Below are 13455 nucleotides of genomic sequence, written 5' to 3' on the forward strand. Positions count from 1 at the left end.
AACAAAATAAAAATTACTAATTGCGTTTAGATATTAAAAAAAATTTTGCCTATAAAAATATTTCATCCAACTATTAATAGAACATGGCAAAATTACTATGTTTAAGCAAATTATCAAGAACTTTAGTGCGCAACCTTTGTTTCACAGATAACTCTATTTTACTTTTTTAAATACTGAAATTTTAATTTTCCGAAATTAATGAAACAGTAAATAGTTTCGGAAAAAATATAATTTTTTAAAAATAGTTTTGGAGAACTTATAATTTTATAATTTTCCTATGCATTTAAAAGCTTTTACTTTTGAATCAAACTTCAATAATTCATTCTAATAGTAAATCTCGGTTATAAGAGAAATCCTTCCTCTTTGACTTCAATTCACATTCTTAATTTGAAACTTTTAAAAAGTTAGTAAATAAAAAGGACACGATAATCGAGACACCCATACCCTGGTTTCATTAGCCCAGTGGATGGAAAGAAAGATGCTCTCACCCCAAAAGTCCCCAAGTACAAATCGCATTATAAGTAAAAGACAAGAATGTAACAAATCTAGTTTAAAAATAATAAAGAGATGCGCTAAAAAAAGTGTTATTTTTTAATACTCGAATAGGTAATGAGAATTAATTTTAAGAACAGTTATAGTATTGAGTATAGTATTTTATGGATATCGGGAAAATAATGTTGTAGAATTTTGAACCCTATATTTATCAGTAAGCCTTTCATTTTACAGTGTCAATATTGTAAAATACTAATGTAAAATATTGATTTCCCAATTTGTAGAATATTATATAATGCCATGTGTTACTTGGAATATATATATGCCTTCCAGACAGGATTTATCTCGCTTCAGTTTTGATGTCAAATGCTTCAGACTGAACGCTATTTACAATAACTTGTGCTATACTTCCACATTACAGATTTCTAATAATGTTGGAAAATTTTCAGGAAATTAATAAAAGCTGAAGGTTTTCTATGGGCAGTCAAATGCTTCTTCGAAATCTATTAATTTCAGGTATAAAGATGAGTTCAGTTTATTATTTTGCTCAAGAACCTTTGAACAAGAACCTTCTTTACATTAAAAATATGTTTCTTTGTACTTTTCCACACCAAATTCCTGCTAATTCTGTTCTAATAGTTTTATTTATACTATCTTTCACATAGTTAACATTGTATCTAGAAAAGATTTTTGATGTAACAGACAGTAACCCAAATTTCTTTTCACTTGTCGCCTTTAGTTACATCTTTTTTAAGGATTTTTGAAATCAATAATTCTTTCCAAGCATCCAGAGATGGCTCTTGGGGACACACAAAATTAAACATTCTTTATAGTATGTATGCCAAAGCCTCAATATCAACCTTGAGTGATTCAACAGCTATTTTGACCTCTCCAGATGCTCCACCATTCTTTTGGGCTTAATAGCCCCCAAGATTTTCTGAACATTAATTTCACCCATATTTACATCAAATATGAATTCCTTACAAAACAGGGAAGTTTATTTTGGCTAACAGTGCTCCGTTTGACAATTAAAATTTCCTCGAAATGTTCTTTCCAGCTCTTATTCTTATCTTTATCGGCCAATAACTGGTTATCTTTTCCCTTTATTCCACAGACAATTCTCTTTCCCATATGTCTCTAAATCTTTCTTTTCGACCAAATCTCTCGTGACGAAGAACCGTCCTTCAATACAAGAATTAAGTTTTCTAAGCATTTTTAAAAGTAAAATCAAGAATTAAATTTAAATTAATTCTCATGTGGGGATGCAAGAATCTCATAGAATAAGCGGAATACCGTAAATTTGACTCCATTGCCTATATGAAGCGCGTTCATTTATGTGCATCTGAGCAAGTTGACTCCAAATTCAGAAAAAGATTATTTTTATTCGGTGTACAAAACTCCTCAAATATTACAAATCATAACGGATGTCTTTTGCCTTAGCAAAGAATATATTCCGCATCTTCTTTTCATGCATAAACATTAGAAATGTTCGAGAAAAGGCGTATTTTTTTTCAAAAATTAATTAATTCCATTGAATATCACATTATCCACAGCATGTTAAATTAATTCAAATTCACTTGTATTGAACAAAAGTTTAATTAATGCATCAGTAAAAGCTTCGAAGGGAATTTCTGGTAATATGATGAAGTAAAATCTGCGCCACATGATGAAACTTGCATTAAAGAGAATCAATTTTTACTTTATGATCCCTTTGCATCAAGGTTAAATTTCCTGTGAATAATGTGGAATAGGAGTTAAAAATTAAGCATCGATCCTTTACTTCATTTGTCCAATAATCTAATACAACAGAAATATCATTTCTAGTAGTTTCTTTTATTTCATATTTTATTTCGAAATGTTAATAGTTCTATAACATTTGTTTTTCAATTTCTTAATTAGAGCAACAGTTATTGCTTCAAAAATACTATTGATGAATCCTGACTCCAAAATATGAAAGACAGAATCAAATGTTTAAGTCAGCAACATTCGTACATTAGACCTCAAAACATCTCTTCCTTTCATGCAACAGTAATCAGTAGGATTTTCTCCTAAAAATAGAAAAGCCATATTCAGAGTATAGTTAACATATTTGTCAACCGTAAGAGAATTGCTATACTGTGTAAGTACAAGCAAGCTGTAATAGAGTTTATCATGCTATATACGATTAGAAAACTGATTATGATGTAGAATATTGAATAATACAAATGGTTTAATTGTTTGAAACAGCATTCGTAGATCTAAACTAAATTTCCCAAAAAAGGGATACATAGTCTGTTTAATAATAAACTGAGCTTCTAAATGTGAGCGTTAACAGGGCAACCCTCCAACCCCTTCGTAGATAATGTTTTGTAACATTAACCATGAATTTGCAGTTACACTTATTGCCACATTATTTTTCACTTATAAGTAATAGATAGAGTCAGTAATAGATTAAGGGATTTTGTTACTCTAAGCAATGCGAGGTTTCTTTCTTGCTAAATGGTCAATTTAATTATACTTTTCCACAAATTTGTAATTTAATCAATGCTAATGATTTATTTTACTTTAATACATTATTTTATTAATCCTATGAAAATACATATATTTTTATATATTTATTTTTTGATGTGTATATCACGGAAAAGCTAAAATAATAAAATTCTTAATAAAACAACCATAAGTTTTTGGTAAATGACTTTCTGACTCAGTTAAAAAAAGCATTTAGTTAATACGATAGATTATAAGAAAATAATAAACTTCAAGCAAATACAACATTAAAAATTACAATTTTACAGGATACGTAAAGTGGAGTATCATACAAATATTTAAATAAATAATATTCCAATGTATCATAAATAAATAAATAATCGTGATCTAATCTATTTAATAGTAATTTTGATAATTCAAACTAAACACATATTGTGGTCCAAATATTTTATAATTCGTAAAATTTATATTTTTTGCAAATTTATTTATTTTGCAACTAGGCAAATAACATTTTTCAATCAATCCGGATGCTGTTTTTTACTCTCAGCCCAGCGGCCTTTGACAGTTGACTTGTCCGTCAAATTGAAAATCCGTTGACCATTCCTAATCGGAAATGTATTGAGGTTAGAATAAACCAATATGTATATAGTGTATTAGTTTATTTTTTTTTAACTTTTGGAAACGAAAGAACAAGTTTGTGTTAAATTTTGCGTTAATTTGGTAAAATCATCTACTGAAACACTTTAAATGCGATAACAAACTTACAGAAAAGATTGTATTAACCAGTCCAAATGTCTCCAACAGGAAGACGTTTGAAATCAGGCACAGCATCAAAAACACTTCGAAAACTGGGTACTTTTTATATTAACTGGTGATCTTCATGTCCAGAAACTGAGGGATTTCATTCATGTAAATCTTTATTTTAAATGCAAAAGAATCAGAAATATCTCATTTTACATCGTTATCAATAGACACAGCGCATTGAAGCATAATTTGCGCTCAGTATCTTGATTGACTAGCAAAACATGAATATATCAGAGCTGATATAATTCTTGGATCGTTCCCTTTATTCCTAAAGGTGAAATACACCATAAAAAGTCGACGATTAAAACAATATAAAAGATGAGGCTATTCTAGCAATGAGAGATACGTTGAAAATATTGAATGAAAAGAATAAAAGAGTATTTTGAAGTAGACAAATCTCATTAAAAAAATCTCAGTAATTATTGATTTCTTTAAAAAAATTAATTTTCTTTTGGACAGACTATATTTTCGTATTAATGTAAAGTCTTATTTTGGACGACTTTTAATACTTGATTAATTCTATAAAATTTTAAGCATTTTTCAAGAAGGAAAATTTTCTGAGAAACATGAGAATAAAACTGAGGTTAGAAGCGTATTAAAAGAGACCCAGATGCTCAAGGCACAGGAAGAAAGAAAAAAAAAAAAAATGCGTGGAGATTTGAAGCATATATTATTCCATACACATATTCCTGCTTTGTATTATATATATTTATCTTTCAAATGTTTACATTTTGATTTGTAGCCAATTTCGCAATAGTTTTCATGAGGCATTCTTTATAATTTTTTATGCTGCAATTGGGGAGGCCGGGCAAATTGTAGCATGCACTTTATACAAAAGTTTTTTTGGATTTTTTACTAAGATTTTCACTAAATATGATTCTTATGGTAGCTTAACTATACTGACCTTACCATAGTTAGTACCCAACTGAAATGGGTAGAGAGAGGTTGTGAACAAGTGCTCCATTTTAGCTAATTAATGGGGGAGATTTTTCGTAATCTTTGATTTAAATTGAATTAGTTAATATTTTCAAAAATTTTGTTACTAAATTATTTTGCCTATGGGCTAAAATCTACGAAACTGCTTTGATTTTTTTAAACCGCATTTTTTATTAATCAATAAAAAATATCCAAAACTATGCGATGGGATATGCTGTGACAAAATCTCGGGGCTTATAGCTTGCAAGATTTGTCTTGATTTGTGTTTGATTCATGTAGTTTGACTTTCTGCCTTAAATACTAGAATGTAATGTCACATCAAATCTCTCTATAAGGATTCATCCCAGAAAGAGTTTAACTCACTCACAAGGACTACCCTAAAATCTTCGTTTAGCTGAATATTTTCGAAATTTCGTTTATTTGTTCGTTTAATAGATCATGCATTTAAACACCCAAAAAATATTTTGTTTCTTTTTTTATGATTACTAGAAGCTAAGTTGTAGTATAAATAATAAACCGGAAGTGAAACTTTTGAAACTTTAAGTAGGTATTTCAAGAGCTTTAAAATCAAATGATTAATTTGAATACTCAATTTCCTATTCTCAAGCGATGTGTAGCTAAAAAGTACAGATCTGCTTTCTTTTTACTTTTTTGTAATGTTCGATTTGTTTCTGGGAATTGGTTTTTGGATACTGAGTTGAAAACAAAAACGCCATATGTCTCTAAATGGCTGTGCCCCATTTATTTCCATTGACAATTTTAGATTTAGAAATAATAATGAAATACTACTAAACTTGCGAGATGATTATCACGAGAAATCCTTTATCTTCAAAATGCAAATGACCTTTAGGAAATAAGAAAACTCTTGAGTTATTTAAAATTTTTGAAAGATCACTTGTAAAGCGAGAACTGCAATGCAGTGTTAATTATGAAGATTGTGATTCAAAAACTCGTATGACAGTGAAAGATATTTATCAGATCAGAGCTCTGAAATGTGAACGTATAATATGACATATACAAAAAGAAATTAGTAGACTCATTGCAGATGGAATTAGATAAAAAATATTTAGAGGAAAAAGCAAGATCAGCAATGAACTTATGGACTAATAGCAAAATTACTGTGATTGTTATTTGTAACCATGTGCTGAAAATCTAGAAAATATGAGTCTACTGAAATTGTAAATTTTTGTGTTTTCTTTCATATTGTTCCAATCAAACCCCCATATACCACGGCAAAAACAGCTGGGATAAATATTGCAATATCATTAAAAAAAAAATTAAGTCTCTTAGAGTTAGTTTTAAAATCAAATGACGCCTACTTATTCTAACAATTTACAATAAAAATTTGCTCAGAAATGTTTAGAGGGCCTTTCAGAACAATAAAGAGTTTTAAAAACTTCTAATGGATTATTTTTCCGAAAAAAACTTCTGCTGAGCAAATAAATAAATAATTTGTGATCCCATATTGCAGCTTTATTATTTAATTATTGGTTTAGATCTATTATTCATTCTCAACTCCCACCAGGAGGCACCTCAGAAATGAGAATGAGAAGCTTCCGGTACGGTGGTTGACTCTCTCCACCCTTGTGGGAGTTGACTACCTCCTATCGATGATGAAATCTATTTCCCGCGGGAAGGGTTGTACCATGGCCGGTGATGGCTCATAAAACTCAACCATAGTTCCCGCCAGTGTTGCTGTTGCGGTGGTACGCTCATTCAGTTTTTCCATGTGCGGGTAAGAGTAGTAAATTTATGATTACCCATTCTCAAGTATTTAAAAATATCAGTTTGTCGACTAAGGCTACGTAGGAATTGATAAAAACCGATTTCTGAGATAGAAATGTCGGTCATTGGTTACTACAATATTATTCCATTTACTGTATGGTGTGGCTACAGTACAGTTGTGTAAGATTTTTACCCCGGGTGCTACTGCAGGACTAGAGTGACTCGGTTTTACGGATACTGCGCGGTGTGACAATGTGCGAGACAAATATATTTTATCCCTTGAAAGGATTAATCATGCTTGAGGTATAAACAATTTTCACATCTTTTTATAGTTGGCTTACTGTTTGATTTTCGCAGAACCCTCTAAGACCTCGGCATTTATACCGTCCTTTTATCTTCATCCAACCTTACTTCCTTTGATATCAACGACTACTATTTTAAACACATGATACTAGACATATCAACAATGGTTTAAGTAAAATCAGATAATTCAAGAATAAATCATATTCTTATTTTGAATTTTTCTATTAAGAAAATTTGTGTAAAAAATCAACATATTTCTTATTTAAGATGAAGGACCTTTCTTATTTCTGTAGAAACCTTATAAGTATTTAGCATTTGTTTTTCTTTTTTAAGTTGAATATTTAAAATTAGGTTTTTTGATTTATCGATCCTGGTTAAAGTCATATTCTTATGTAGTATTTACAGATTCGCTTGTTATTTATAATTATTATGTATGGAAGAAGAAATTTTTTTAATCTGTGAACGAATTCAATCTCGAGGTTTGAAGAAATGCCAGTTTTAGACCTCTCCGAGTCCAGAATAAAAGAATAGTTTTGGAGTTTTCTCTGTCTAATTTTAAGCAGAATAATTCAATAACGTAATGAATAAGAAATATAAAGTTTCTTCTTTGAATTTGCATCAAAATTATAAATTTCTATCAAGTTTTGAACAAAATTCATCAAAAGAAAGTCTATCTATCTTCGTATACGTGAGCATGATAGTTAAAACCAGCGAGAGTAGTCTAGAAACTTCCTCGCATTCTCTTTAATAAAGGTAGATAATAAAACTGGGGTTTTTGAGTAAAGCTACGACCCTTGCATGGCATTGGTTACGAAACACTGGCGTGAATCGAGGATTTTTATTGAATCTATTGCGAGAATACGCATTGTGGGAGCCTTTTTTATCGGTCGATTGGCACCAAAATTTGATACCGAACTCTAGTGTAGTTACAAGACAATATACCCGTACTTCATATACCCCCCGGGGGGGCACCTCGTAATGAGGATGAGATGATTCTGGCATGGTGGTTGGATCTCGCCACCTTGGAGGGTACACAAATAGGTGGGGGATCTGACTCCTCCCATCGATGACGGGACGTACTTCCTTCGGGAGGGTTGTACCGTGGCCGGTGATGGCCCTTAGGACTCAACCACAGTTCCCGCCAGTGTTGCTGTTGCGGCGGTCCGGTCATTCAGCCTTATGGTTTAAATCCGTGTGCCTTCGTGGCGGATCGGAGAGTCAGCTGGTTGACTTACCCGTACTTCATTGGTTTAAGTCATTGCGTTTTTGAGATATTGAGTTCACATGCATGCGAAAATACAGATCGACAGACGGTCAACAGTTTCACGGATTAAATTCAAAATCAAATAAACATCTATATTTTAGATGCTAAACCTGTGTACTAAATTTTATCTCCTTAGCTCTTTGTGTTTTGTAGTAATCGAGTTCCCTTGTGCCCGAATAGCTAAATAGACAAACTTTCTACGAATTAATTTCGTTTAAAATTTAAAAGAAATCGACAAATTTGGTTGCAATTCCATATACCAAATTTCAGCAGCTTAGGTCAAAGCGTTATGAGTTATTGTACATACTGCCGAAAAAGGATTTCTCGGAATCGGGGAGGTATGACAATCACGAGTTGGAATTTTGACTTTTACAATATTTCTATATTTTGCGTATATGAAAGTAAAAATGGTGCAGTCGATAAAAATTTGGCATGAAGTCTTTGCTAGAATTATTTCAAAACCGAAAGGTCGATGGTTTGTCTATTTCTGGGTATGTGAGTTTGATAATTTGAAAACGGAACAAGTTAGAGGAAGGAAATTGGATGTAATCTTGGTATCAAAATTGCAGATATGCATTAAGGTAGGTAGGTAACTAAGTTAAAAAGTCGATTTTTTTGCGAAATTATGATTTTTTTTTATTTGATATTCTTAATGTTTGAACAGGTTTCTTTATAAAATCGTTTGAATTTTGTTTCTAATTTCTGAGAAGTTATATTCATTTTTATATTTGATTTGCGTACGTTTTAATGTTATTTTACATCTTTAGATGCTTTTTCTCAAATTCTAATCTTTGATAGAATTTTCTTACGAAAAACCTCACAAATTAAAATCTAATCCATATTTTTTGTTCAAATTTGGTATAATTTCTGAATATGTTCTGAATGCGAAAAAAATTGAAAATTGTGTGTTATCTGTTGAATCCCAATATTTAAAGAATGGATAAAAATACAGATTTTTTTTTTAGATAACATATTAGTAATTAGATAACATATTTCTTAAGCTATCTGCAAAATGTTAAACAAATCATTTGACAAATCTCTAAACTAAAAGATTTTTGCTTTATACCTCTTCTTTAGCAAAAAAAAAAAAAAAAAAAAAAAAAAACCTTTTCTTAATTTTTAAAACATTTTTGCCACTTAACTAGTATATTTTGATTTAATATATGTTTTTTCAATCTTTTTTATGCAACTATTAAAAAATATAGCTATTTTCGAACATTTATCAAAAAATTCATCCCGAACGTAGTCACATGGTTTAAAATTCTTACCCAGTCTATCAAATGAAAGATTATAATTGCAAATGCATTCTCGATTCTTTTCACTGTACAACGAATGATAACAAAACTCACCATATTGTTTACGTATATGAGAAATTGGAAGAGAATATTCCTCTAGGTCATGTTATGAATCAGTGTTTGTATTATAAAGCTAAAATTTTGTAACTTTATCTGATTCAAACTTCATTATAATTGTCCAAGGAAAATACAAATGCTTGTTGCCAAGGTCCTTTAGTACTTGGAAAAAATGAACTCAAATCGTACGATCGCAGACCTAGAGCTGACTAAATTTTTAATTTTTTGAAACATTTTCCTGGTAATATTTCAACTTTAATCTTGATTTTTGATAATGCAAATGTTTAGTTGCATCATCATAACGTTGCTACTTCCGTAAAACGTCGAAGTCCGGGAAACATCCATTTATTAGTTGGTAGGCATAAATCATATGCGACGGAAACCATCAACCCGTCGATAACTCTAGAGGGAAATCAGTCTTTTCTTTCAAAAACAAAGCCTACCGAGTTTATTGTCATAGCAGAAACCATCATTAGCACCGAAAACGAAAGGTAAATTACCGAAGACGAAACGGGCCTAATCTTAAATATAAAAAACACAGTCAATTCGAGGTCATTTTTAATCTCCCAAATGTATCGCAGCTCGTTTTTTTTTTCCGTCACCATTGCCAAAAGTTAGTTCAATCAAAAGTCCTATTTCGATATTGATCGTTATGAATCAGATCAAACCCTATACACTGACATTATCGACTAACATAATGATGCTAATAGCGGAAAAATTCATTCATCTAAAAAAAGCTATTCCTTAAAGTACATTCAACTTTCATTCTTATTGCAACGGTAATGAAAGAGGTTTTTAATTTCAAATTTAAAGATGAACATTAATACGAGATTATCTTAAAGACAGAAAAACATTGAAGACAAGTAGGAGGAATCGTAAATTTTGGATAAGATAGTCGAGTATTTGTTTATACAATACAATCTCGATATCCTATTTTTTTTTAATCGGGTGCTTGGCTATTCATAATTTTTTTTGTTGTTGTTGTTGCTTAATTTGGATTATATTTATGAATTACGAATTTCATTCCATGTTCATAACTGAAGGTTTAGCCGAATTATATTTAGAATTCAATGACGCAACGGCCAATTTTAGCTATACTGCGCCAAATAAAGCCCCCAGTTCAGATTTCTATATTAAATCCACAAAATCTAATTCTGTTTTAAATATGGCATATTGCATGTTCAAGCATAGCAAAAATATGATTTTACACTTTCTAATATAAATTTAAAAAATATAGAAAGGAGACTTAACTGCTTTTATTGTTTCTAAACATTGTAAAATATATAGAAATTAATAATCTGTTTACATTTCTAAGAAGATGAACCTCTATAATTCTTTGGCACAATTTAATTAAATTGTCAATTACATGATGCATTCTATTTGGGTCATTTATTATTTTAATCCATGCAGGAGCGTAAAGAACACTCGAGACGCTCAAGAATATACAATTGATTTCCGTCTTTTAAATCAGTTGTTACCTTGGCACTTGCCTACCTATTACATATTATAAAAATATTTCCTATTCTATAAACTAATCAGCTGCATCACGTGGAGGGGTCCTTGACAATAAAATAAACCCTCGGAAAGATACGCAAGAATTATATTTCATAACAACGTATAGTCATTTGATACTCCATTTTTAAGAAATCACCTCGAATGAAACAAAACGATGATCAATGCTTTAATTTTCAATACCAAAGAGTAAATATATTCAACTGATACTCCTAAGAATTCGTATGTTTTTTTTTAAGCGGCACAACCTTTTAATTTATAAATCCATGCAAAATAAACTGAAGGAATTAAGATATGAAATTAAACTTGTAAAAGAACTACCATCTTACAGTTTACATCTTTATACGTTCTTCAAAATTAAAGAAATAGGTATTATATAAAATATAGCTTCATATATTTCACATCCAGAGTTCTGGCCATCTGCTGGTAAAAATTCAACTTCCGGGTAAAAATCTGAAAATTAGGATTTCACAAAAGATTGGGAAAACCTAATGATGAGAATTTTCATTGTGTCTACTTCTAAAGTATATCTTTGGCATTTCTGGAGAAGCCTGGCTATTAGGCTCTTTTGTTAATACTTTTTAAATATCGTTTTGCAGTACTACTCCTGCTCTTAACACTATGCCGTCCTCACGTCCAATCGGAATTTGTTTGGAGATGGTAGGACTTATGCAGCTGACGGTTTTTCAAGAGCTAATTATTTCCATAAAATTTGTATAGTACAAATAGTAAATAATTTTAAAAAATCTTAAAATAAAAAATTCGCATGACACTAACGTGGTGTCATGGGACGGCATAGTGCTAAGATCGAGAAAATATGAAAACATTAATAATTAAAGAAATTGCATAGGCAGGTAAAAATATTGCTGAACTTTAAAACAAAGCATTTCAGATAACATTGTTAACATGGCTATTGGAGATATATATGCATGTGCGAGCATTTATAAATTAACGAATTTTTAGCAATTGTTTGCTTTGTGTTGGTATGGACTCATTTCACATTAACCCCCTGAAATGAAACTTTAAGAAAAATCTTGGAAACACTCTCCGTATGAAAGATGATCACAGCCAACCTCTAATATGTTGAACATCACAACAGGAAAATAATTATTTCAAACATTAATAAAGTACTCCAACATGTATATGTTCAGTCGCTGTAAAAATCATTTTCGAAAAAGTTTTGAAAAAATCTCCCCGTTTCACTAAATAGAAGAAAATTGAAAAAAAAAATGTCCTCAATAAAGTTGATTCTTTCAGCCTTAAAAAAGCATTTTCAAAAAGCTACAGCTGAATTGGGAAATTTTTAAAAACGATTTTCTCCAAAAATTCAAAAATCCACCGTCATTTATATTGTAAGTTGATCATGATATTGGTTAACAATGCTTTATTTTTCGTAGCTCAACTTCCACTCCTCTCGCCTATTAGAACAAACCTTTTCAAACTAGTCGCACCTTAAGTGATGATGTACTTAATACTCAAACTCACTTTGATTAATACTCAAACTCACTTTGATTAATACTCAAACTCACTTTGATTAATACTCAAACTCACTTTGATTAATACTCAAACTCACTTTGATTAATACTCAAACTCACTTTGATTAATACTCAAACTCACTTTGATTAATACTCAAACTCACTTTGATTAATACTCAAACTCACTTTGATTAATACTCAAACTCACTTTGATTAATACTCAAACTCACTTTGATTAATACTCAAACTCACTTTGATTAATACTCAAACTCACTTTGATTAATACTCAAACTCACTTTGATTAATACTCAAACTCACTTTGATTAATACTCAAACTCACTTTGATTAATACTCAAACTCACTTTGATTAATACTCGAAAATATCGTTTCTGTTCCGTTTACAGGTCATTTTCTTGGTTCTTTGGCTCTGCATAGACATTTCAAATTTTTGTATAATAATTAAATATATGGGGAAAGGGGGGGGGGGGTACAAGATGAGCATTCATAATGCGTTTTCACTATAGTGTGCGAAAGTGCAGCGTTGCAAGTGAATATACAAGCATCTGGATAATACTCTAATCTATTCAAAAATCTACATTGTTTTTTTACTGATATTCAGGGCTTATGTTAGGTTTGCGACTTCCAAACTTCTGAGACGTGCAATCCGAATTGGGAAATTTAAGCCATTTATATTAATTATCTATAATAACAGGTGACAACACAAATATCAAGAACAAAATAATTTTCCAAGGAAGCATAAGTACTTGCTTAAAATCCAAATCTATTGCTTGCAGATATAGAAATTTTGTAACTCGCGTTTAAAGTTTCATTTGGTATTAAAATATAGGTTACTCATGCTATCGAAATTCCTTCAATGAATTTCGATTTTGCTATATCAAATGCATTGAAGCAGGAATATATACAAATTGAATAGGCTTTTAGGGAAGTGGAAAGCTAGTTTATCGATACAATCTAAGTCCTAAGAAAGAGTACTTTTGTAATGTACTGCAGATGCATTTCCTAAAATACTTTTGCAGTATATACATTTGATTCCCAAATTACTTAAATCTTATTTAATACGCAGAAACTTAGCATGAGACTTAGTCAAGAACCAACAGAAAAAAAA

This window comes from Argiope bruennichi, chromosome X1, assembly GCF_947563725.1.
Source record: "Argiope bruennichi chromosome X1, qqArgBrue1.1, whole genome shotgun sequence".
NCBI classification, from domain to species: Eukaryota; Metazoa; Arthropoda; class Arachnida; order Araneae; family Araneidae; genus Argiope; species Argiope bruennichi.